This window comes from Mustelus asterias, chromosome 2 (genome assembly GCF_964213995.1).
Source record: "Mustelus asterias chromosome 2, sMusAst1.hap1.1, whole genome shotgun sequence".
Classification (NCBI taxonomy): Eukaryota; Metazoa; Chordata; class Chondrichthyes; order Carcharhiniformes; family Triakidae; genus Mustelus; species Mustelus asterias.
The window spans coordinates 14,390,905-14,417,978 of record NC_135802.1 but is presented as its reverse complement, the minus strand read 5'-3'; positions in this window follow the sequence as shown (position 1 = coordinate 14,417,978).

Here is a 27,074-nt window from a genome sequence, read left to right as displayed (position 1 = left end):
ACAGTCTAAGGCAACAATTAAAGTTAATCAGAACTGCTTTAGTTGGCTGGTGAGATATAATCGAGGCAGTGTTTCATTCTGCAGTTGAAAAGCAAAAATTGTATTTATTTTTATTCTATCATGGATACCACTGCCCATCCCTAACTACTCTTGAACTGAGTGGCTCGCTAGGCCATTGCAGAAGGTAGTTCAGAGACAGCTACATTGCTGTGGCTCTGGAGTCACGTGTCGGCCAGACCAGGTAAGGACGGCAAATTTCCTTCCCTAAAGGACATTAGTGAACCAGATGGGTTTTCACAACAACTGATGATAACTTAATTGTCAGTATTACTGTTACATGTTTAAGTGGTGGCAGAAAAGATTGACTAGGATGCTACCGGGACTTGATGGTTTGAGTTATAAGGAGAGGCTGGATAGACTGGGACTTTTTACTCTGGAGCGTAGGAGGCTGAGGGGTGATCTTATAGAGGTCTATAAAATAATGAGGGGCACAGATCAGCTCGATAGTCAATATCTTTTCCCAAAGTTAGGGGAGTCGAAAACTAGAGGGCGTAGGTTTAAGGTGAGAGGGGAGAGATACAAAAGGGTCCAGAGGGGCAATTTTTTCACGCAGAGGGTGGTGAGTGTCTGGAACAAGCTGCCAGAGGTAGTAGTAGAGGCGGGTACAATTTTGTCTTTTAAAAAGCATTCAGACAGTTACATGGGTACGATGGGTGCAGAGGGATATGGGCCAAACACAGGCAATTGGGACTAGCTTAGGGTTTAAAGAAAAGGGGTGGCATGGACAAGTTGGGCCGAAGGGCCTCTATGACTCTAAGATTACTTTAAGAGCTGGTGATATGATTTGATGCTGATGTCACTGGGGTGTTTCACTGGCTTCTGACTTAGTTTCATTTTCTGTTCTGTGCAGAGAACATCTCTTGTAATAAATCTCCTGTATGCTACTCTGAATCTACATGTGAAAAACACATCTTTTGATTCCAATGTCACTTTTGAATTTAAATTCCACTGGCTGTCATTCGTGGGATTTGAACCTGTGCTCCCAGAGTATTACTTGGGTTCTGGAATGACTATTGCTCCTATGTCGCTGTTCCCTCATGTCTTTATTTACAGTTGATACATAAACTGTAACTGTTGCAAAAACCCAAAACAGAGATTGATATGAAAGTTACCGTGTAGAATCATAGAATCCATACAGTACAGAAAGAGATCATTCGGCCCATCGAGTCTGCACCAACCACAATCCCACCCAGGCCCTATTCCCATAATCCCATCCATTTACCCTGCTAATCATCCTAACACTAGGGTCAATTTAGCATGGCCAATCCACCTAAACCACACATCCTTGAACTGTGGGAAGAAACTAGAGCATCCGGAGGAAACCCACGCAGACATGGGGAGAACGTGCAAACTCCACACAGACAGCGACCTGAGGCCAGAATTGAACCTGGGACCCTGGTGCTGTGGGGCAGCCGTGCCACCGTGCTGCCCTGTAGTGTAAGTAGCTGTGGGCGGGCAGAACTGTGTTTGAACACATTTACCCAGAGCCTCTGGGTTCTCCAGCATTGCCTCTGGGAGGTTCCCCAATGATGCTCTGAGGAATCCCCCAGGCAGTCCCCACAAAAGTGTTTACCTGGCAATTGTGCAGAAGTGCTAACTTCCTCTGCACAATTGCACTAGGCTGGGAAACATCCGACAGAAATGATTTAAATTAATAAAATTAATGGTGGCACGGTGGCACAGTGGTTAGCACTGCTGCCTCACAGCGCCAGGGACCCGGGTTCGATTCCCGGCTTGGGTCACTGTCTGTGCAGAGTTTGCACATTCTCCCTGTGTTTGCGTGGGTTTCCTCCGGGTGCTCCGGTTTCCTCTCACGCTCCAAAGATGTGTGGGTTAGGTGGATTGGCCATGGTAAATTGCCCCTCGTGTCAGGAAGATTAGCAGGGCATAATATGTAGGGTTAAGCGGAAAAAGGAGATTGTTGTTGGTGCAGGCTCGATGGGCCAAATGGACTCCTTCTGCACTGTAGGGATTCTAGGATTCTATGAACCACAGATAGGTCTGCCAGTTTTACCCTCATAGTTACTCCGAAAGAGTTACAAGGGGAAAACGCTTCTAACTCCTGACTAGTACCTAAACACACAGACCCAGCCTATCTACCCCCAACCTCCCCTCACACCACCGCCCCCCCCCCCCCCCCCCCCCACCCCCCGTCACCCCCCAACCTTCCTCTGGATCTGGCCCCATTGCTGGTCTGAGCCCCCCACCGCCTCCGCCCCCCCCCCCCCCCCGCCACCCCCCCCCGGCCCCGCCACCCCCACCCCCCCCCCCCCCCCCCCGCCCATCAGTTCTGATTTGACCCCTGTCCCTCAGGTCCGACCTCTTCCCTCACTATGGCCTGAACCCCCTCCCAGCCCAACCCCCCCCCCCCCCCCCCACCCCCCCAACCCCCATCCAGCTCTGGCTCTGACCACCCCCCACTCCTGGTCCAGCCCCCCCCCTCTCTTGGATCAACCCATTCCCCACCCTCCTCCCAGCCCGAATCCCACTCCGGCTCCAGTCTGATCTCCCCACCCCTCCAGCACAACCTCCCCCTTATTTTTAAACTGTATTCCCAAGTTCTGGTCCCTCCCACAAGGGGAAGCAACTTGTCAACATCCACCCTGTCAACTCCACTCCGCATCTTCTATGTTTCAATGAGATCACCTCTCAATCTTCCAAACTCCAATGGATACAAGGCCAATCTGTCCAACCTTTCCTCATCGGATCACCCCCTCATCCCAGGAATCAGTTGAGTGAACATAGAAAAATAGCAACTAGAAGCAGGAGGAAGCCATTTGCCCCTTCGAGCCTGTTCCACCATTCATTTTGATCTTGGCTGATCATCAAATTCAATATCCTGATCCCGCCTTCCCTCATATCCCTCGATCCCTTTAGCCCCAAGAGCTATAACCTAATTCCTTCTTGAAATCAAACAACATTTTGGCCCCAGCTACATTCTGTGGTAGTGAATTCCACACATTCACCACCCTCTGAGTGAAGAATTTCTCCTCACCTCAGTTCTAATGGGTTTACCCCTTATCCTCAAACTATGACCCCTAGATCTGGACTCCTGCACCATTGGGAACATTCTTTCTGAGTCTACCCTGTCTAACCCTGTTAGAATTTTATAAGTTCCCATGAGAACTCTCACTTTTCTAAACTCCAGTGAATAGCAAATGTTGTTTCTTTGTTTAAGAAGGGTAGCAAGAATAATCCAGGTGATTACAGGCCGGTGAGCCTTACGTCAGTGATAGGGAAATTATTGGAGAGGATTCTTTGAGACAGGATTTATTCCCACTTGGAAATAAGTGGACATATTAGCGAGAGGCACCATGGTTTTGTAAAGGGGACGTCGTGTCTCACTAACTTGATCGAATTTTTTGAGGAAGTGACGAAGATGATTGATGAGGGTAGAACAGTGGATGTTGTCTGCATGGACTTCAGTAAGGCCTTTGACAAGTTCCCTCATGGCAGACTGGTGCAGAAGGTGAAGCCGCATGGGATCAGAGGTGAGCTGGCAAGGTGGATACAATACTGGCTCGGTCATAGAAGACAGAGGATAACAGTGGAAGGATGCATTTCTGAATGGAGGGCTGTGACAAGTGGCGTTCCTCAGGGATCAGTGCTGGGACCTTTGCTGTTTATAATATATATAAATGATTTGGAGGAAAATGTAACTGGTTTGATTAGTAAGTTTGAGGATGACAAAAAGACTGGTGGATTTGTATAGTGATGACGGCCATCAGAGGACACAGCAGGATATAGATCAGTTGGAGACTTGGGCGGAGAGATGGCAGATGGAGTTTAATCTGGACAAATGTGAGGCAATGCATTTTGGAAGGTCTAATACAGATAGGAATGGCAGAACCCTTAAGAGTATTGATAGGCAGAGGGATCTGGATGTACAGGTACACAGGTCACTGAAAGTGGCAACGCAGGTGGAGAAGGTAGTCAAGAAGGCATACGGCATGCTTGCCTTCATCGGCCGGGGTATTGAGTTTAAAAATTGGCAAGTCATGTTGCAGCTTTATAGAACCTTAGTTCGGCCGCACTTGGAATATAGTGTCCAATTCTGGTCGCCAGAAGGATGTGGAGGCTTTGGAGAGGGTACAGAAAAGATTTATCAGGATGTTGCCTGGTATGGAGGGCATTAGCTATGAGGAGAGGTTGGAGAAACTTGGTTTGTTCTCACTGGAATGACAGAGGTTGAGGGGAGACCTGATAGAAGTCTACAAGATTATGAGAGGCGTGGATAGAGTGGATAGTCAGAAGTTTTTTTCCCAGGGTGGAAGAGTCAATTACTAGGGGGCACAGGTTTAAGGTGCGAGGGGCAAGGTTTAAAGGAGATGTATGAGGCAGGTTTTTTACACGGAGGGTGGTGGGTGCCTGGAACTCGCTGCCGGGGGAGGTAGTGGAAGCGGATACGATAGTGACTTTTAAGGGGCGTCTTGACAAATACATGAATAAGATGAAAATGGAGGGATATGGTCCCCGGAAGGGTAGAGGGTTTTAGTTCAGTTGGGCAGCATGGTCGGTGCAGGCTTGGAGGGCCGAAGGGCCTGTTCCTGTGCTGTAATTTTCTTTGGTCTTTGTTCTTGCTTTATTCTTGTTCTTTGAATATAATTCTATCCGATTCAGTCTCTCCTCATAAGACAGACCTGCCATCCCAGGAATCAGCCTGGTGAACCTTTGAGATACTCCCTCCATAGCAAGGACATCATTCCTCAGATATGGGCTGGAGCTTTACTGCCACCCCCCCCCCCCCCCCCCCCCCCCCCCCCCCCCCCCCCCCCCCCCCCCCCCCCGCCATGGGAATAGAAGCGGGCGAGGGGTGGACAATGGGAAGGTCCATGGACCTTGGGTGGGATTTACAGTTTCGGGACAAGCGAGGCCATAAAATCCCGCCTAAGCCCACCAAAACGGCACACTATACTCCAGGTGTGGCCTCACCAACGCCCTGTACATTTGCAGCAAATCATTCCTATCCCTATAGCCAAATCCTCTCGCTTTCAAGGCCAACATACCATTTGCTGCCTTTACTGCCTGCTCTACCTGTGCTCTTATTTTCATAAAAACACAGAAACTAGAAGCAGGGGTAGGCCATTCAGCCCTTCAAGCCTGCTCCGACATTCATTTTGACCATGGCTGATCATCGAACTCAATATCCTGATTTTCCCCCTTCCTCCCAAATCCCTTGATCCCTTTAGCCCCAAGAGCGATATCTAATCTCCGTCAGAGCGAACACTTTAGGAAGCGTTCTCAAAGCATCCCTGAGAAGGTCAAACATCCCCATTGACTCATGGGAGACCATGTGACAGGCTAAAATAGAGAAAGCTCATTGAGGGAGATATTGAGAGAGTTCATTGGGAACATGCAGACATGGGATTGGAGTGAGATCGCAAACCATAAAAACAGCCCAAAGTTAACAAAATACCGTGGCTGCTGGAACCTGAAACAAGAAAACAGAGGTCCCAGCACTGATCCCTGTGGAACACCACTCGCTACAGATCTCCATTCTGAAATACACCCGTACACCGCTACTCTCTGTCTTCTATAACCAAGCCAGTTCTGTATCCATCTAGCCAGCCCACCCCAAAGATCTCAGCAGGGCTGGCAGCATCTCATAGAAACATAGAATCCCCACAGTGCAGAAGGAGGCCATTCGGCCCATCAGGTCTGCACTGACCACAATCCCACCCAGGCCCTATTCCTGTAATCCTACATCTTTACCCTGCTAATCCCCCTGACACTAGGGTTGATTGGCCCTTCGGCCCTCCGAGCCTGCGCTGATCATGTTGTCCTAGCTAGCCTGTATCCTTCTATTCTCCGCCTGTTCATGTGTCTATCCATTTAAGTCTTAAATGTCGCTAACACGTCTGCCTCAACCACCTCACTTGGCAGTGCATTCCAGGCCCCCACCGCCCTCTGTGTAAAAAACTTCCCCCCCACATCTCATAGAAATCATAGAAACCCTACAGTACAGAAAGAGGCCATTCGGCCCATTGAGTCTGCACCGACCACAATCCCACCCAGGCCCGACCCCAATATCCCTACATATTTTACCCACTAATCCCTCCAAACTACGCATCTCAGGACACTAAGGGCAAGTTTTAGCATGGCCAATCAACCTAACCCGCACATCTTTGGACTGTGGGAGGAAACCGGAGCACCCGGAGGAAACCCACGCAGACACAAGGAGAATGTGCAAACTCCACACAGACAGTGACGCAAGCCGGGAATCGAACCCAGGTCCCAGGAACTGTGAAGCAGCAGTGCTAACCACTGTGCTACCATGAACCTTTCCCCTCTTACCTTGAACTTGTGCCCCCTTGTAATTGTCATCCATGATTATATTGAATGGTGGAACAGGATAGAAGGGCCGAATGGCCTCCCCCTGCTCCTACTCTCTGTGTTTCTATCCGCTGCACTGATTTGCTGCCCCTTCAGCGTTTGTCTCAGTGTCAGACGGACATGTTGAATTGCTGATTGTTCCTTTAGATTTGGCCTTGGGAGAAAGCCGGCCTGTTTGACAGAAGCAGAGCTCATGAAAGGTGGGGTCGGGGGGAGGAATAAGATTCAAAAGTCACTGGACACCAGCTTCCAGTCACTAAAGCAGCCTTCTGTCATCACCCTCTGTCTCCGACAACTGAGCCAATTTAGAATCCACTTTATCAAATGACCCTGTGTCCCATGTGAATTTACCTTCTTTACAGGTCTCCCATGTGGCACCTTGTCAAAGGCTTTGCTGAAATCCATATAAACTGCATCAACTGCACTACCTTCATCTACACCTCCTCAAAAAATGCAATCAAATTTGTTGGGCATGACCTCCCTCTGATGAAGCCACGCTGACTGTCCCTGATCAAGCTTTGTCTCTCCAAGTGGAGATAGATGCTCCCCTTCAGAAGTTTCTCCAATAGTTTCCCCACCACTGAGATGAGACTCACTTGTCTGTAGTCCCCTGGTTTATCTCTACAACCTTTCTTAAATAGCAGAACCATATTAGCTGTTCTCCAGTCATCTGGCACCTTCCCAGTGACCAAAGAGTAATTGGAAATTTGGGTCAGAGCCCCTGCTATCTCCTCCCTTGCCTCCCATAGCAGCCTAGGGCACAATTCATCTGGACCTGGAGGTATGTCCACTTTTAAGATGGCCAACACCTTCAATACCGTAGGGTGGCACGGTGACACAGTGGTTAGCACTGCTGCCTCGCAGCGCCAGGGACCTGGGTTCGATTCCCGGCTTGGGTCACGTCTGTGTGGAGTTTGCACATTCTCCCCATGTCTGCGTGGGTTTCCTCCGGGTGCTCCGGTTGCCTCCCACAGTCCAAAGATGTGTGGGTTAGGTTGATTGGCCATGCTAAATTGAACCTAATGTCAGGGGGATTAGCAGGGTAAATGGGTGGGGTTACGGGGATATGTGGGTGGGATTGTAGTTGGTACAGACTTGATGGGCCGAATGGCCTCCTTCTGCACTGTCGGGATTCTATGATTCTATTATCTATGACCTTGTCCTTCTCTATTAACACATTGGCCCATCCATTCACTGATACACTGAAAAGCTGTCTAAATGCGTACAAGTGCACACTTACCCGGATATGGCAGCTGATGCCACAAAAACTGGAGCATGGCTAGTCTTCCCCAACAATCCAGCACCATGAGGAAGCTATCCCACTGAAGGCACTCTCCACATTCCTGAAAAAACTGGAATCAGAAGACCCGAACAGAAATGTGGGGATTCCGGCACAGCTGAGCAGAGAAGGAGCCCAGCAGCAATCCCACCGTGATCACAGCTCCTCGGAAAACTCGGACCATTCAGCACAAATAGCTGTTCATTTGTTTAAGGGTGGCCCCGTGGCACAGTGGTTAGCACTGCTGCCTCACAGCGCCAGGGACCCGGGTTCAATTCCCGGCTTGGGTCACTGTCTGTGTGGAGTTTGCACGTTCTCCCCATGTCTGCGTGGGTTTCCTCCGGGTGCTCCGGTTTCCTCCCACAGTCCAAAAGACGTGCTGGTTAGGTGCATTGGCCATGCTAAATTCTCCCTCAGTGTACCCGAACAGGCGCCGGAGTGCCGTGACTAGGGGATTTTCACAGTAACTTCATTGCAGTGTTAATCATAGACCTTAATGTACACCTACTTGGGATACGAACAAACAAATAAATAAATAAACTTCTCCCCGTGTCTGTGGGGTTTCCTCTAGTGCTCTGGTTTCCTCCCACAGTGCAAAGATCTGTAGGTTAGGAACACTGACCTTGCTAAATTGCCCCTTAGTGTCCAAAGGTGTGTCGGTTTGGGGGACTAGTCATGTTAAATGTGTGGGGTTATGGCAGGAGTGTGTGTGAGCTGGGTAAGAAGGTCTTTTGGGGTGTCGGTGCAGACTCGATGGGCCAAATGGCCTCCTTCTGTACTGTAGGGATCCTATGATTCTATGGTTCCAATATTAGGTTGATTGGTCAGGTTAAAAATTGCCCCTTAGAGTCCTGAGATGCGTAGGTTAGTGGGATTAGCGGGTAAATATGTGGGGGTGGGGCCTGGGTGGGATTGTGGTCGGTGCAGACTTGATGGGCCGAATGGCCTCCTTCTGCACTGTAGGGTTTCTATGATTGACTGAGTTCAGTAATGATGGAAACTCCATGGATGAGGTGGGATGGAACTATCGCGACAAGCTAATTTTTAATTGAAAAATCGACAAAAGTACAAAATACGGGAAGGCTCCTTTGCCCTCACTGTGATTTTAACTGAAAATGGGTAAAGCGAGGCGCATACAAGGCCAATGGAATGAGTTGGTGAGGCACTGGGAGGTCGGTGATCCTGCACTGGGCTGCCTCCTTCGCAATGGCGTGTGATGTGCAGAATCGCTGATGAAACTCGGAGATGGTGTTTCCAGCTTTATGAAGCTTCGAGGGCATAATGAATATGCTATTAGGGATGGAAAACAATTATGCTAATTAGACATAATTTACATGAGGGAATTAAGATAATTAAGCAAATAGACTTTCCCCAGTAGCTCAAGAACATAAGTCCTTTCTTTATAAAATTTGGAGATTAAATCATTACGGTATTAGGGAATAACCTATTAATTGTGCTAATCAGATCTGATTTGCATACGTGAATTAGATTTATTAGAAAACCAGGATGCTGTAAAAGTCAAGAGTCGGATATTTGTGAATGGATGGTCCTATCCTATTCATGGTTTCAGTTAATTATACCTCATTTATAGGAGGGAAATTAGTTACATAACAAATAAAAACCTTATCGAGCAGAGTTAGGAAGGGAATCCCTGTAACGCCGCTCCCCTCCCCCCACCCTACCCTCCACACCCATTAGTGCTTTCAGGAGAATGTTGTCCATATATAAAACCATTACCGATTAACTGTAAAATTGCCCCATGCCCCTACTTGTTCAGATGCTCCCAGACCTGGTTTTTAGGGGCAGGTATTGTAATCCAATCGATGCTATACTATTGGAGTGGTGATCCAGAGCGTTTGTGGGCAGGATTTGGAGTTTTGGTAGAGGCAAAATACTGCGGATGCTGGAATCACAAACAAAAATCCCAGCAAGTCTGATAACATCTGTGGAGAGAGAGTAGAACCTGACCTCATTACAGCCTTGGTTCAAACATGGACAACAGAGCTGAATTCCAGAGGTGAGGTGAGAGTGACAGCCCTTGACATCAAGGCTGCATTCGACCGAGTGTGGCATCATGGAGCCCTAGTGAAACTGGAATCAATGAGTATCGGGGGCAAACTCTCCGCTGGTTGGAGTCATACCTGGTACATAGGAAGATGGTTGTGATTGTGGAGGGTCAGTCACCTCAGCTCCAGGACATCTCTGCTGGAGTCCCTCAGGGGAGTGTCCTAGGCCCAACAATCTTTAGCTGCTTCATCGATGACTTTCCCTCTGTCATAAGGTCAGAAGTGGGGATGTCGCCGATGATTGCACAATGTTCAGCACCATTCACTACTCCTCAGATACTGAAGCTGTCGATGTTCAAATGCAACAAGATCTGGACAATATCCAGGCTTGGGCTGACAAGTGGCAATAACATTAGAGCCGCACAAATGCCAGGCAATGACCATCTCCAATAAGAGACACTCTAACCACCGCCGTTTGACATTCAATGGTGTAACCATCACTGAATCCCCCACTGTCAACATCCTTGGGGTTACCATTGATCAGAAACTCAACTGGATTCACTGCATAAACACAGTGGCTACAAGAACAGGGCAGAGGCTCGGAATACTGCAGCGAGTAACTCACCTCCTGACTTCCCAAAGCCTATCTACCATTTGCAAGGCACATGTCAGGAGTGTGATGGAATATTCCCCACTTGCCTGGACAGGTGCAGCTCCAACAACACTCAAGAAGTTTGACACCATCCAGGACAAAGCAGCCCCGCTTGATTGGCACCACATCTACAAACATCCACTCCCTCCACCACCGATGCTCAGTAGCGGCAGTGTGTGCTATCTACAAGAGGCACTGCAGCAATTCACCAAAGATCCTTAGACAGCACCTTCCAAACCCACGACCACTTCCATCTAGAAGGGCAGCAGATAAATGGGAACACCACCACCTGCAAGTTCCCCTCCAAGCCACCCACCTTGGAAATATATCGCCGTTCCTTCACAGTCACTGGGTCAAAATCCTGGAATTTCCTCCCTAACGGTATCGTGGGACAACCCACAGCACGTGGACTGCAGCGATTCAGGAAGGCAGCTCACCACCACCTTCTCAAGGGCAACTGGGGATGGGCAATAAATGCCGGCCAGCGATGCCCATGTCTCACGAACGAATAAAAAAAAGCCTACTGTCTTGAAAAGTTGGTTCTATTTCTCTCTCCACAGCTGCTGTCAGCCCTGCTGAGATTTTCCAGCATTTTTCTGTTTTCATTGGAGCTTTGGATTGGGACCCCAACATTGGGGGTCAAATGGGGGTCCTGACCCCACACTGTGTGGTGAGCAGGTACCCAATCGGGGCTTTCCCTGAATTGGCCAATTAGTGGCCAGAAGGCGGCACGGTAGCACAGTGGTTAGCACTGCTGCTTCATAGCTCCAGGGACCCGGGTTCGATTCCCGGCTCGGGTCACTGTCTGTGTGGAGTTTGCACATTCTCCTCGTGTCTGCGTGGGTTTCCCCTGGGTGCTCCGGTTTCCTCCCACAGGCCAAAGATGTGCGGGTTGGGTTGATTGGCCATGTTAAAATTTCCTCTTAGTGTCCTGAGATGCGTAGGTTAGAGGGATTAGTGGGTAAAATATGTAGGGATATGGGGGTAGGGCCTGGGTGGGATTGTGGTCGGTGCAGACTCGGTGGGCCGAATGGCCTCTTTCTGTACTGTAGGGATTCTATGATTCTAAGGCATGCTAAGTGTCCAATTAAGAAGATGGTTAGATCCTCTCTTTTGGTGGTGATGGTCATTGCCTGGCATTTGTGTGGAGCCTGGATATTGTCCAGATCTTGTTGCATTTGAACATGGACTGCTTCAGTATCTGAGGAGTCGCGAATGGTGCTGAACATTGTGCAATCATCGGCGGACATCCCCACTTCTGACCTTATGACGGGGAGGTCATTGATGAAGCAGCTGAAGCTGGTTGGACCGAGGATACTCACCTGAGAAACTCCTGCCTCGACATCCTGGGATTGAGAAGATTGGCCTCCAACAACCATCTTGGATACATTCCAGGAACTCAATGGTATCAGTGTTAATTTGATTAACCGAGTATAAAATAGATTGAAGTCCCCCATGATTACCCTTGTTAAATGCACCTCAAATTTCTCGATTTATACTTGTGCTACTTTGCCATTGCTGTTTGATTGCCTCTAAATGACTCCCACCGATATTTGTTGCATCTTGCGGTTTGTTAGCTCCAACAGAATGGGTTCTACACTTTGATCTTCCAATTCCCTGTCGCTAATGTACCGATTTCATCCTTTATTAAAGCACCATCTCCCCACCGTTTCCATTTTTAAAGTTTTTAAAGTTCATTTATTAGTCACAAGTAGGCTTACATTAACACTGCAATGAAGTTACTGTGAAAATCCCCGAGTTGCCACAGTCCGGCGCCTGTTCGGATACACTGAGGGAGAATTTAGCATGGCCAATGCACCTAACCAGCATACCTTTTGGACTGTGGGAGGAAACCGGAGCACCCGGAGGAAACCCACGCAGACACTGGGAGAACGTGCAGACTCCGCACAGACAGTGACCCGAGCCGGGAATCGAACCCGGGTCCCTGGCGCTGTGAGGCAGCAGTGCTAACCACTGTGCCACCGTGCATTTTGCCTCTCCTTTCTTAACGTCAAATACCCTCAAACATTCATTACCCAGCCTTGGTCATCTGCAGGCATATCTCCGTGATGGCAATGAGATCATACCTTTAGTAGCATCAATTCATTTACCTTGTTGTGGATAGAACATAGAACAGTACAGCACAGGAACAGGCCATTCGGCCGCCATGTTGTGCCGAACATGACGCCAAATTAAACTAATAACTTCTGACCACCCTTGTTCCATATCCCTCTATTCCTTCCATATCCATGTGCTTATCTAAAAGCCCCTTAAACACCCCTATTGTATCTGCCTCCACCGCCACCTCTGGCAGCCTGTTCCAGACACCTACCACTCTCTGTGTAAAAACTCACCCCTCACATCTCCTTTGAACTTTCCCCCTCTCACCTTAAGTGCCCCCTAGAATTAGACATTTCAACTCTGGGGGAAAAAGATTCTGACTGTCAACCCGATCTATGCCTTTCATAATTTTATAGACTTTTATCAGAGTTTCCTCCGGGTGCTCCGGTTTCCTCCCACGGGCCAAAGATGTGCGGGTTACGTTGATTGGCTATGCTAAATTGACCCTGAGTGTCAGGGGGACTAGCTAGGGTAAATACATGGGGTTATGGGGATGGGGCCTGGGTGGGATTGTGGTCGGTGCAGACTCGATGGGCCGAATGGCCTCCTTCTGCACTGTAGGGATTCTATGGTTATATCAGGTCTCCCCTCAGCCTTCACCGCTCCAGAATGCTGCACACATTCCAATACAGTCCTTCTAATTTTGCCCTTGTAACATTTTTCTATATTTTCATCCTGTTTGATGCTGGCCTTTCTTTCTGCTGCTTCCCATTTTCATTTACTGCTTTTCTTCATACGTTCCTCTTCCCAGTACTTTTCCCCTTCTATCTAAATTCTTTCTCTGGTTGCCATCCACCTGCCAAGCTAGATTAATCCCTCTCCAATAGCATCAGTGAATCTCACGACAAGTAGACTTGTTCCAGACCTGCTGAAGTGTAACAGGTCCCGCCTGTCCCAGAACCTGTCCCAGTGCGTCAGAAATCTGTAGCCCTCCCTCCTCCACCATCTCTTCAGTCATGTACTCATTAGCTCTATCCTCCTATGGTTCTACCCACTGACATGTGGCACTTGGAGTAATGCTAAGATTAGTGCCTTTAAAGGACTTTTTAATCTCTTTCCTAGCTCCCCAAAATCCGCTTTTAGGACCTCATCCCTCTTTTTACCTGCGCTGTTGCTAGCAATGTGGACCACTACCTCTGGTTTAAGTTTAAGTTTAAGTTTATTTATTAGTATCACAAGTAAGGCTTACATTAACACTGCAATGAAGTTACTGTGAAAATCCCCTAGTCGCCACACTCCAGCACCTGTTCGGGTACACTGAGGGAGAATTTAGCACGGCCAATGCACCTAACCAGCACGTCTTTCGGACTGTGGGAGGAAGCCGGGGCACCCGGAGGAAACCCACACAGACACGGGGAGCACGTGCAAACTCCACACAGACAGTGATCCGAGGCTGGAATCGAACCCAGGTCTCTGGCGCTGTGAGGCAGCAGTGCTAACCACTGTGAAACCGTGCTGCCCGTGGAAGGTTATTCACCTTCCCCCATAAGAATGTCCAGTAGCCACTCTGACATCCTGGACCCTGGAAGCAATGAAGCAACTATCATCCTCGAGTCACGTCTATGGCTGCAGAAACTGTATTTTTATTCATGCATGAGATGTGGGCATTGATTTGATTTAATTTGATTTGATTTGATTTATTATTGTCACATGTATTAACATACAATGAAAAGTATTGTTTCCTGCGCGCTCTACAGACAAAGCATACCGTTCATAGAGAAGGAAAGGAGAGAGTGCAGAATGTAGTGTTACAGTCATAGCTAGGGTGTAGAGAAAGATCAACTTAATGCGAGGTCGGTCCATTCTAAAGTCTGACGGCAGCAGAGAAGAAGCTGTTCTTGAGTCGGTCGGTACGTGACCTCAGGCTTTTGTATCTTTTTCCCGACGGAAGAAGGTGGAAGAGAGAATGTCCAGGGTGCGTGGGGTCCTTAATTATGCTGGCTGCTTTTCCGAGGCAGCGGGAAGTGTAGACATTGTTGGCTACACCAGTACTTATTGTCCATCCCTAATTGCCTTTGAGAAGGTGGTGGTGAGCTGCCTCTTAAACCGCTGCAGTTTGTAAAAATTCATTTGTGGGACATGGGTGTTGCTGGGTGGCCAGCATTTATTGTCCATCCCCAGTTACCCTTGTTTAGAGGGCAGTTAAGAATCAACCACATTGCTGTGGCTCTGGAGTCACATGTAGGCCAGACCAGGTAAGGACGGCAGAATTCCTTCCCTAAAGGACATTAGTGAACCAGATGGGTTTTTCCGACAATCGACGATGGTTTCATGGTCATCAGTAGATTCTTAATTCCAGATATTTTTTGTTGAATTCAAACTCCACCATCTGCTGTGGCGGGATTCGAACCCGGGTCCCCAGAACATTAGCTGAGTTTCTGGATTATTTGTCTAATGATAATACGACTAGGCCATGGTCTCCCCTGTAGTGTTGGAGACCAGATCAGAAATTCCGAGGTATATTATGAAGTTAGCCTCGACCCCAACTATTTTTTTGATTTTGTCATTCGTGTGAGCACAAGGTGTTTCACTCCAGGTGTCATTCTATTGACGCACTAGGACATTTCTTAATTGAAATAAACGTTATTTAGCTATAACAAAAAGAATTAGCATAACCTTTACCAATTAAAATACTTAAATATGACAAGATACAATTCTGAACTGTGAATTATCGCTATTAGTTCCAATTTAAGCAATATTCCTAATAGATATAAACCCCTCTTCAGAATCAGTTAGCAAAAACACAGAGGCTTACATGGGTTGCCAGTCTTCCAGCCTTTTAACACCTCGAGACAAAAGCAGAGAGACACCTGTCTTCTGGCTCTCAGACAGCAGCCTCCAGAGAAAGATGTCTTCACACAGCAGAATTCCAGAGAGAGACCTGGCTTCACACCAGAACTCCAGGGAAACAGAGAGGGAACAAACACCTTTTGCCTTTTGCAGGCTTTTGGAAAGAAATCCCTATTTTCTAGCAGCTCCCAGTCTTCAATTTCTTGAGAGGGAGAGAGAGAGAGAGAGAGAGCTGCTGCTCCGATCAAATTTAAACAGCAACTGCCTGCTTGTCTCTCTGTAAGCCTAGTTCTGCCCATTCACTTCACATTCTCTTGTCAATCAACTGAATTGAACCTTACTCTGAAACCCCAGGAGACAACCCTAAAAATAACAACACTGCATTAACTCAGATTAAAACAAACACCCCAATAATTAGGAGCAATTATTCCTCTGCCTGCTCAGCATGTGGACTGCTGACAAATGGACTCTGTTTAAGCAGAATTGAATCTTAACATCTCCTTCACAAGAAAGAAGACACAAATAGACTTCTCAAAGACAGAGTATCATCACAATAGGTGGTGTAGGTACGCACACATTGCTGTTTGGGAGGGAGTTCCAGAGTTTTGACCCAAACTATTGACTCCCCGACCCCTGTTCTTCTTTCCCTGCTGCAGTTGAGACATCCGTATTGCAAAGGATCTGACTCAGAGGAGGAATTACCCTCCGGTAAACTGGTTAGTGAATGAGATGGACTCGGGCGATTCCCGCACTACCAGCCTGGTCATCCTAAGCTGTCTGGCAGTCACCCTTTCCCACTCTGCCTGTGCTCTCTTAACCTGAGGTGTGACCACCACCACCGTGGCACGGTGGCACAGTGGTCAGCACTGCTGTCTCACAGCGTCAGGGACCCGGGTTCGATCCTCGGCTTGGGTCACTGTCAGTGTGGAGTTTGCACATTCTCCCCGTGTCTGCGTGGCTTTCCTCTGGGTGCTCCGGTTTCCTCCCCTAGTTCAAAGATGTGCGGGTTAGGTGCATTGTCCATGATAAATACTCCCTTAGTGTCTTGGAATGGTCAGAGGGATTAGCAGGGTGAATCTGTGGAGTTATGGGGCTAGGGCCTGGTGGGATTGTTGTCGATGCAGACTTGATGGGCCCAGTGGCCTCCTTCTGCACTGTCGGGATTCTATAAATGTGCTACGGACATGGTTCTGAGAGTCATGGAGGTACCACAGTGACTCTGGTCATCGCTAGAGTTCTGACACCCCCGTTCAGACGAGCTGCCCTGCCCTGCCTGAACCTTATTTGGATTTACAGACTGTCTGTCACACACTGGAGAGTAGAAAGTAGAAAAGAACTGGGCAAGAGCTTCTGACCAATCAGCTGCTTACTGTTGCCCTTGGAGAAGAGGAGATGGAAAGGAGACTTTAACCGAGGTTTCAGAATCCTGACAGGTCTGGACAGAGTAGATAGAGAGAAACTCTTCCCAATGGTGGAAGGAGCAAGACTGAGAGGGCACAGATTTAATCATAGAATCCCTACAGTGCAGAAGGAGGCCATTCGGCCCATCGAGTCTGCACCGACCACAATCCTACCCAGGCTCCATTCCCGTAACCCCACGGATTTACCCCGATAATCCTCCTGACACTAGAGTCAATTTAGCACGGCCAATCCACCTAACCCGCACATCTTTGGACTGTGGGAGGAAACCGGAGCACCCGGAGGAAACCCACGCAGACACGGGGAGAATGTGCAAACTCCACACAGACAGTGACCCAAGGCCAGAATGGAACCCGGGTCCCTGGTGCTCTGTGGCAGCAGGGCTGAGGTGCACGGTGACACACACTGGGTTAGCACTGTTGCCTCACAACGCCAGAGACATAGGTTCGATTCCCGGCTTGGGTCACTGTCTGTGCGGAGTTTGCACATTCTCCCTGTGTCTTCATGGGTTTTCTCCCACAGTCCAAAGATGTGCGGGTTTGGTGGATTGGTCATGCTAAATTGCCCCTTAGTGTCAGGGGGATTAGCAGGGTAAATGAGGGTTACGGGGGTTGTGGTCGGTACAGACTCAATGGACCGAATGGCCTCCTTCCACACTGTAGGATTCTATGACTCTAAGACAAGCAATGGAGACCTGAGGAAAAACATTTTTACGCAGCGAGTGGTTCGGATCTGGAATGCGCTGCCTCAGAGCGTGGCAGAGGCAGGTTCAATCGAGGAATTCAAAAGGGAATTGGATCTTTATTTAAAGAGGGAAGGTTTTCCGGGCGACATGGAAAAAGCAGGGAAATATCACGAGTTGAATTGCTCCTTGAGATGGCCAGCACAGATAAGGTGGGCTGAATGGCCTCCTTTGGTGCTGTAACCGTTCCACAATCCCACCTCTCCTCCTTTAAGATATTCCCTAAGATATCCCTTCGTGACTTGCCCGCGTTCCATGGCTCAATGTTGTATTTTGTTTGAGAACGGGCCTGTGCTATTTTACCACCTTTAAGGCACGAATAAATGCGAGTTGTTTTCAATCATTCACTCGCTGTGAAGACATTTCTGTGAGATATAAACCAGCAAATTTGTAAATTCAAGCTTTTCCCTCAATAGGAGTGCGGGTGAATAAGAAAATCTGGATGGCGGAGCCCTGGAAGGTTGCAGATGCTGCACAATGTTCATTTTTAATTGAATTGTTTGTTACTGTATGAAGGAGTGTATATTATTTGTTGGTATTGTGTTGTTTTATAGTTCATTATTGTGGATCACAATCTCACCCAGGCCCTATCCCCACAACCCCATGCATTTACCCTAACTAGTCCCCCTGACACGAAGGGGCAATTTAGCATGGCCAACCCACCTAATCTGCACATCTTTTGGACTGTGGGAGGAAACCGGAGCACCCGGAGGAAACCCACGCAGACACGGGGAAAATGTGAAGTAAAGTAAAGTCACAAGTAGGTTTATATTAACACTGCAATGAAGTTACTGTGAAAATCCCCGAGTTGCCACACTCCGGCGCCTGTTCAGGTCCACTGAGGGAGAATTTAGCACGGCCAATGCACCTTTCAGTGCTCTTTCAGAATGTGGGAGGAAACCGGAGCACCCGAAGGAAACCCACGCAGACACGGGGAGAACGTGCAAACTCCGCACAGACAGTGACCCAAGCCGGGAATCAAACCCGGGTCCCTGGCACTGTGAGGCGAGGCTGGCTTGATGGACTTTGAAGTTGAGTTCTAACATCCAGTAACTCGAAGGAAGTAATGTTAATTTGACCGCGGAGATACTCAGCGGATGAGGAAGGTCGCTCTTATTCAACCAGTCTTTCCGGGGATGGATTCTTTTTTGTTTGGTTGCCAGTTGGGAGAATTCCACAGCAATCACACTGTCCTTGGGAAAGAGCCAGCCTGTTGCCGGTATTTTACATATCCTGCAGAACCTCATTTAGTGCCTCTGTTATTGTTACCATCTCATTATAAACAGAGTTTTCCCTTTGGTCCCCACAGTAGCTCCATTAATAACAGCACCAGTCATAGCCACTCCAATTAGTGTGAGCACTATTATGCAAAACAGACTCAGAAGGGACAAGGAGAGATGGAACCTTGCACAATGTTCCAAAATGAATATCTGGGAAAAAAAATTAAAAAATGACAAGGTACGTACATGCATTATGTTATTCAAGTAGAATGTTTCATTAGGGCGTCAGTCCTTGAGTGAAGCCTGAGTGCTTTTTCCCTTAAGCTTTTGAAGTAAAGAGTCATTATTTTTGGTGTCACGGTCAATTAGATTTTGCCATTGAAAGAAGATCATGATTCTCTCCCTTCCCGTTCCTTTAGTAAATTGTCCAAAGCGGTGAGCTTTAATGAGGAGCTGCTCACAGCAGCCGAGAGAAAGAGTATTGTAGAACTGACGGAATGACATTTAGATAATATAATTGCGTCTCTCTGTTTTTTTTCGAAGACAGAAATGTTGCTTTGCCAAATGATTTCCCACAATTCCTGGCTCCAGTGGTGGCGATACTCCCAGAGTAGGGGCCGTGGTTAATGGGTTAAAAGTTAAAGTTTATTTATTAGTCACAAGTAAGACTTACATTAACACTGCAATGAGGTTACTGTGAAATTCCCCTCATCGCCACATTCCGGCGCCTGTTTGGGTACACTGAGGGAGAATTTTAGCACGGCCAATGCACCTAACCACCAGGTCTTTCGGACTGTGGGAGGAAACCAGAGCACCCGGAGGAAACCCACGCAGACACGGGGAGAACGTGCAAACTTCACACAGACAGTGACCCAAGCCGGGAATCGAACCCAGGTCCCTGGCGCTATGAGGCAGCAGTGCTAACCACTGTGCCAATTAACAAAGATGTGGAGATGTCGGCGTTGGACTGGGATAAACACAGTAAGAATTCTCACAACGCCAGGTTAAAGTCCAACAGGTTTATTTGGTAACACAAGCCACTAGCTTTCGGAGCGCTGCCCCTTCATCAGGTGAGTGGGAGTTCTGTTCACAAACAGGGCATATAAAGACACAAACTCAATTTACAAAATAGTGATTGGAATGCGAGTCTTTACAGGTAATCAAGTCTTAAAGGTACAGACAATGTGAGTGGAGAGAGGGTTAAGCACAGGTTAAAGATGTGTATTGTCTCCAGCCAGGACAGTTAGTGAGATTTTGCAAGCCCAGGCAAGTCGTGGGGGTTACAGATAGTGTGACATGAACCCAAGATCCCGGTTGAGGCCGTCCTCATGTGTGCGGAACTTGGCTATCAGTTTCTGCTCAGCAACTCTGCGCTGTCGTGTGTCGTGAAGGCCGCCTTGGAGAACGCTTACCCGAAGATCAGAAGCTGAATGCCTGTGACCGCTGAAGTGCTCCCCAACAGGAAGAGAAAACTCTTGCCTGGTGATTGTCGAGCGCTGTTCATTCATCCGTTGTCGCAGCGTCTGCATGGTCTCCCCAATGTACCATGCCTCGGGACATCCTTTCTTGCAGCGTATCAGGTAGACAACGTTGGCCGAGTTGCAAGAGTATGTACCGTGTACCTGGTGGATGGTGTTCTCACGTGAGATTTTGGCATCCATGTCGATGATCCGGCACATCTTGCAGAGGTTGCTGTGGCAGGGTTGTGTGGTGTCGTGGTCACTGTTCTTCTGAAGCCTGGGTAGTTTGCTGTGGACAATGGTCTGTTTGAGGTTGTGCGGTTGTTTGAAGGTAAGATGTGGGGGTGTGGGGATGGCCTTGGCGAGATGTTCGTCTTCATCAATGACACGTTGAAGGCTCCGGAGAAGGTGTCGCGCCCAGGGTCCATTGACCCTGGGCGGAATTTGCCAGTCTAGGGGCGAGCGCGGCCGGAAAATCCCGTCCCCTGTCTCTCTCTCTCTCTCTCTCTCCGACTATCCGACTCACTGAGCATTTTCTTGCATGAATAAAAGAATGACCAGGGTGAGTTTAGGGCCGGTCAAGGATGGTAGTGGGAACTTGTGTATGGAGTCAGGAGAGATAGGCGAGGTGATGAATGAATACTTTTCTTCAGTGTTCACCAAGGAGAGGGGCCATGTTTTTGAGGAAGAGAAGGTGTTACAGGCTAATAGGCTGGAGGAAATAGATGTTCGGAGGGAGGATGTACTGGCAGTTTTGAATAAACTGAAGGTCGATAAGTCCCCTGGGCCTGAAGAAATATATCCTAGGATTCTTTGGGAGGCAAGGGATGAGATTGCAGAGCCTTTGGCTTTGATCTTTCGGTCCTCACTGTCCACAGGGGTGGTGCCAGAGGACTGGAGAGTGACGAATGTTGTTCCTCTGTTTAAGAATGGGAATAGAAATGACCCTCGTAATTATAGGCCGGTTAGTCTTACTTCGGTGGTTGGTAAATTGATGGAAAAGGTCCTTAGGGATGGGATTTACGACCATTTAGAAAGATGCGGATTAATCTGGGATAGTCAGCACAGATTCGTGAAGGGCAAGTCGTGCCTCACAAATTTGATAGAATTTTTTGAGGAGGTAACTAAGTGTGTTGATGAAGGTAGGGCAGTTGATGTCATATACATGGATTTTAGTAAGGCGTTTGATAAGGTCCCCCATGGTCGGCTTATGATGAAAGTAAGGAGGTGTGGGATAGAGGGAAAGTTGGCCGATTGGTTAGATAACTTGCTATCTGATCGAAGACAGAGGGTGGTGGTGGATGGAAAATCTTCGGACTGGGGGCAGGTTGCTAGCGGAGTGCCACAGGGATCAGTGCCTGGTCCTCTGCTATATGTGATTTTTATTAATGACTTAGAGGAGGGGGCTGAAGGGTGGACCAGTAAATTTGCTGATGACACCAAGATTGGTGGAGTAGTGGATGAGGTGGAGGGCTGTTGTAGACTGCAAAGACACATAGATAGGATGCAAAGCTGGGCTGAAAAATGGCAGATGGAGATTAACCCTGATAAATGTGAGGTGATTCATTTTTTTAAATGCGGATTACAGAGTCAAAGGTAGGGTCCTGAAGACTATGGAGGAACAGAGAGATCTTGGGGTCCATATGCACAGATCTCTGAAGGTTGCCACTCAAGTGGATAGAGCTGTGAAGAAGGCCTATAGTGTGTTAGCTTTTATTAATAGGGGGTTGGAGTTTAGGAGCCGTGGGGTTATGCTGCAACTGTACAGGACCTTGGTGAGACCACATTTGGAATATTGTGTGCAGTTCTGGTCACCTCACGATAAGAAGGATGTGGAAGCGCTGGAAAGAGTGCAGAGGAGATTTACCAGGATGCTGCCTGGTTTGGAGGGTAGGTCTTATGAGCAAAGGTTGAGGGAGCTAGGGCTGTTCTCTCTGGAGTGGAGAAGGTTGAGGGGAGACTTAATTTATAAAATGATGAAGGGGATAGATAGAGTGAACGTTCAAAGACTATTTCCTCGGGTGGATGGAGCTATTACAAGGGGGCATAACTATAGGGTTCATGGTGGGAGATATAGGAAGGATGTCCGAGGTAGGTTCTTTACTCAGAGAGTGGTTGGGGTGTGGAATGGACTGCCTGCAGTGATAGTGGAGTCAGACACTTTAGGAACATTTAAGCGGCTATTGGATAGGCACATGGAGCACACCAGGATGATAGGGAGTGGGATAGCTTGATCTTGGTTTCAGATAAAGCTCGGCACAACATCGTGGGCCGAAGGGCCTGTTCTGTGCTGTACTGTTCTATGTTCTATTTTCTGGTTTTATTTTGATTTGCAGCATCGACACCCTGTCCATGTTATTTTTTCCCTCTTTCCTTTCAGCGTGGCTGTTGTTCAAACATATCCACCATCGCACTCCGTTTGCTAAACAGAAAGACAGAGGAAGGCAGGAGTCACCGAGAGTTTTTGAATGAGATTCGACCTGCAGGGAATACAACTCACTGCTTTCCAACTGCGATGCACATCAAACCCAGATAACTGGAATTTCTACAAGTGCCAACTGTGAAGCAGGGGAATTACCTACACGGGGGACTCTTTCACAATTTAATGACTTTTGTCCAGGTTCCAGGATTCTATACTGTGGAATGCCTTGCTGTTGCCCAAAAGCTTAGCTATTAGAACACAACGGAACAACCAGTTCCGCTTGTTCCCTGAAACGTTCTTCATGACAATATTGGACGTCAGAATGTACTGCTAGTACTCACCAGATGCTGTTTTGCTGCATCATATTTTGAGCTTTTATTTCAAAATAAGTTGTATTTAGAAGCTGATATGCCAAATTTCCTGAGGCTTCTGAGAAAGTAGAGGCGTTGGTGGCTTTCTTAACTATAATGTTGGTGTGGGGGTACTAGACTGGGAATCAATGTCGGTCAACGAGCAACGATGGGTGAATGGGACTTAGAATCATAGAATCATGACAGTGCAGAAGGAGGCCATTCGGCCCATCCAGTCTGCACCAAGCACAGTTCCACCCAGGCCCTATCCCCATACCGTACTTATTTACCCTGCTAACCTCCTGACACTAATGGTCAATTTAGCATGGCCAATCCACCTAACCCGCACATCTTTGGAGTGTGGGAGGAAACCGGAGCACCCGGAGGAAACCCACGCAGACACGGGGAGAATGTGCAGACTCCAAACAGACAGTGACCCAAGCGGGGAATCGAACCCGGGTCTCTGGCGCTTTGAGGCAGCTGTGCTCACCACTGTGCCACCGTGCTGCCGACTTGATGGGAGTTTGGATGTGGACAAGTAAAGGTTTGGATAAGGTCAGGTTTGTGGAGGCTGGAGGTTCGAAGATGTTGGCTGGAATCTTATCACCGTTCACACCCTGGCGGGATTTTCCCATCCCGCTGCAGTGAGCGGAAATTTGACTGGGCATCAAATTCTCCGAGCTCAGGGCAGTAGGAGCGTAGAGTGAACGGCCGGTAAGATCACGGAGCAAAATAATTAACGGTCAGGTTTTATTTGACTTGATTTGAATTTGATTTGATTTATTATTATCACATGCATTAATATACAGTGAAAAGTATTATTTCTTGTGCACTATACAGACAAAGCATACCAATCATAGAGAAGGAAACGAGAGAATGCAGAATGTAGTGACTGTTCAGAGTCTGCCCATTCTCCCCGTGTCTGCGTGGGCTTCCTCCGGATGCTCCGGTTTTCTCCCATGGTCTAAGAGATGTGCGGGTTAGGTTGATTGGCCATGCTAAATTGACCCTAGTGTCAGGGGGATTAACAGGGTAAATATGGGGTGTTATGGGCTTGGGTGGGATTGTTGTCGGTGCAGGTTCGATGGGCCAAATGGCCTCCTCCTGTGCTGTAGGGATTCTATGATTCTGGAATGTTTGATAAATAAAGTGATGTGCAAAGAAAAATAAAATAAGATGGAGGGGAGGCGGGTGATTTCTTGAGGGATCCCACAGGTGCACCGGATTTTCCTGCCACGCTCACCCCAAGACCGGAAAATTCCACCAGAGATGAACGGGCCTTTTCCTGGTCCACGTCCAGCCCGCTACGATTCCCGTGTCGGGCGGGACGGGAAAATTCCGTCCGTAGAATCACTCAGCCACCCTCACCTGTCCATGGCAACCGTAGGTGGGAAGCCTTCCCTCCTTCCAACCTGTAAACGGAACCTTCCAGATTTTTCTGCTTCCCTTCCGCCTGACATTGCACTCAGCGAGGTCACGGCTGAGCACACAGAGTGTCAGTGCCTCACTGCTGAGTTGTTCGCTCACACTGAATGTGGCTGTCTTTTCAGTTCCTCTGCCCCCTTTTCAAGCAGCGATGAGTGGCACTGTTACCAAGGTCAGCGTTTTGTACACCTCCAGCCAGAGCAGGCTGCTCTGAGCCACTTCACGCTATTGCTGGCTCACAAATTGAAATGAAGCTTTTATCAGATAGCAGCTTAACTGTACTTGTAAAGTATGCGCAGTTTTGGCTGCTGCTCTCCTGGAGGGCAGCCAAGGCAAACAATAATACCATTTTTTTCTCTCCCTCTCACTCTCTGACTGAAACCGCTTTCTGTTTGTTTAGCTACAGTTACACTGCGAAGAAATATTGCCAGCTTCTCAGCCAGAATGTTGCTTCACGCAACACAAGTTGGCTGGTGCTTGTACCCAGGGTGAAAAAGTCACCCGTATAACCAGCCAAGTGACCATAAGACTGGCACAGTGGTTAGTACTGCTGCCTCACAGTGCGAGGAACCCGGGGTGGCACAGTGGTTAGCACTGCTGCCTCACAGCGCCAGGGACCCGGGGTGGCACAGTGGTTAGCACTGCTGCCTCACAGCGCCAGGGACCCGGGGTGGCACAGTGGTTAGCACTGCTGCCTCACAGCGCCAGGGACCCGGGGTGGCACAGTGGTTAGCACTGCTGCCTCACAGCGCCAGGGACCCGGGGTGGCACAGTGGTTAGTACTGCTGCCTCACAGCGCCAGGGACCCAGGGTGACACAGTGGTTAGCACTGCTGCCTCACAGCGCCAGGGACCCGGGGTGGCACAGTGGTTAGCACTGCTGCCTCACAGCGCCAGGGACCCGGGGTGGCACAGTGGTTAGCACTGCTGCCTCACAGCGCCAGGGACCCGGGATGGCACAGCGGTTAGTACTGCTGCCTCACAGCGCCAGGGACCCAGGGTGGCACAGTGGTTAGCACTGCTGCCTCACAGCGCCAGGGACCCGGGGTGGCACAGTGGTTAGCACTGCTGCCTCACAGCGCCAGGGACCCGGGGTGGCACAGTGGTTAGCACTGCTGCCTCACAGCGCCAGGGACCCGGGGTGGCACACTGGTTAGCACTGCTGCCTCACAGCGCCATGGACCCGGGGTGGCACAGCGGTTAGTACTGCTGCCTCACAGCGCCAGGGACCCAGGGTGGCACAGTGGTTAGCACTGCTGCCTCACAGCGCCAGGGACCCGGGGTGGCACAGTGGTTAGCACTGCTGCCTCTCAGCGCCAGGGACCCGGGGTGGCACAGTGGTTAGCACTGCTGCCTCACAGCGCCAGGGACCCGGGGTGGCACAGTGGTTAGCACTGCTGCCTCACAGCGCCAGGGACCCGGGGTGGCACACTGGTTAGCACTGCTGCCTCACAGCGCCATGGACCCGGGGTGGCACAGCGGTTAGTACTGCTGCCTCACAGCGCCAGGGACCCAGGGTGGCACAGTGGTTAGCACTGCTGCCTCACAGCGCCAGGGACCCGGGGTGGCACAGTGGTTTGCACTGCTGCCTCTCAGCGCCAGGGACCCGGGGTGGCACAGTGGTTAGCACTGCTGCCTCACAGCGCCAGGGACCCGGGGTGGCACAGTGGTTAGCACTGCTGCCTCACAGCGCCAGGGACCCGGGGTGGCACAGTGGTTAGCACTGCTGCCTCACAGCGCCAGGGACCCGGGGTGGCACAGTGGTTAGCACTGCTGCCTCACAGCGCCAGGGACCCGTGTTCGATTCCTGACTTGGGTCACTGTCTGTGCAGAGCCTGCACATTCTCCCCATATCTGCATGGGTTTCCTCCGGGTGCTCCAGTTTTCTCCCACAGTCCGCAAGACGTGCTGGTTAGGTGCATTGGCCATGCTAAATTCTACCTCAGTGTACCCGCACAGGCGGCGGAGTGTGGCGATTAGGGAATTTTCACAGTAACTTCATTGCAGTGTTAATGTAAGCTGACTTGAGATACTACTAAATAAATAAACTTGAAAAACATCTAACATAGACGTTCTGCACAGCACTGAAGGTTTGCGACCCTCTGCGCTTCCAGGGTAATTTGAGGTAGACTGGGCAGCACTCAGATCCATTGGTGATTTTAAGTGACATAAGCTTCCAAAGCGAGCAAGAAAGACTCGGGCTATTTGCTGTCATTAAATTGGATCTGTATTCAATGTCACTTGCTTTTTGTTTGCTCACTCCACCAACCGGTCTATGTCCTCTGAGTTCACTTCTTTGGACGTAACAATTTGTCTTGTCTACTTTTGCGTCTTCCTTCAAGATTGTAGGTGCCATCTTACTGGCCGATCACGCCACACTCCCGCAGCGGTGAGGTGAGAGAAGTTGACGGCCAACCAAATCCTCCATTCACTGCAGTGGGATGGGAAAATCCCGCCGGCATGAAGATTGCGGCCAGTTATCATCTCGGCTACTTTTTGATTTGATTTATTATTGTCACATATATTAGTATACAGTGAAAAGTATTGTTACTTGCGCGCTGTACAGGCAAAGCATACCGTTCATAGAGAAGGAAGGGAGAGAGTGCAGAATGTAGTGTTACCGTCATAGCTAGAGTGTAGAGAAAGATCAACTTAATGCGAGGTAGGTCCATTCAAAAGTCTGATGGCAGCAGGGAAGAAGCTGTTCTTGAGTCGGTTGGTACGTGACCTCAGACTTTTGTGTCTTTTTCCCGACGGAAGAAGGTGGAAGTGAGAATGTCCGGGGTGCGTGGGGTC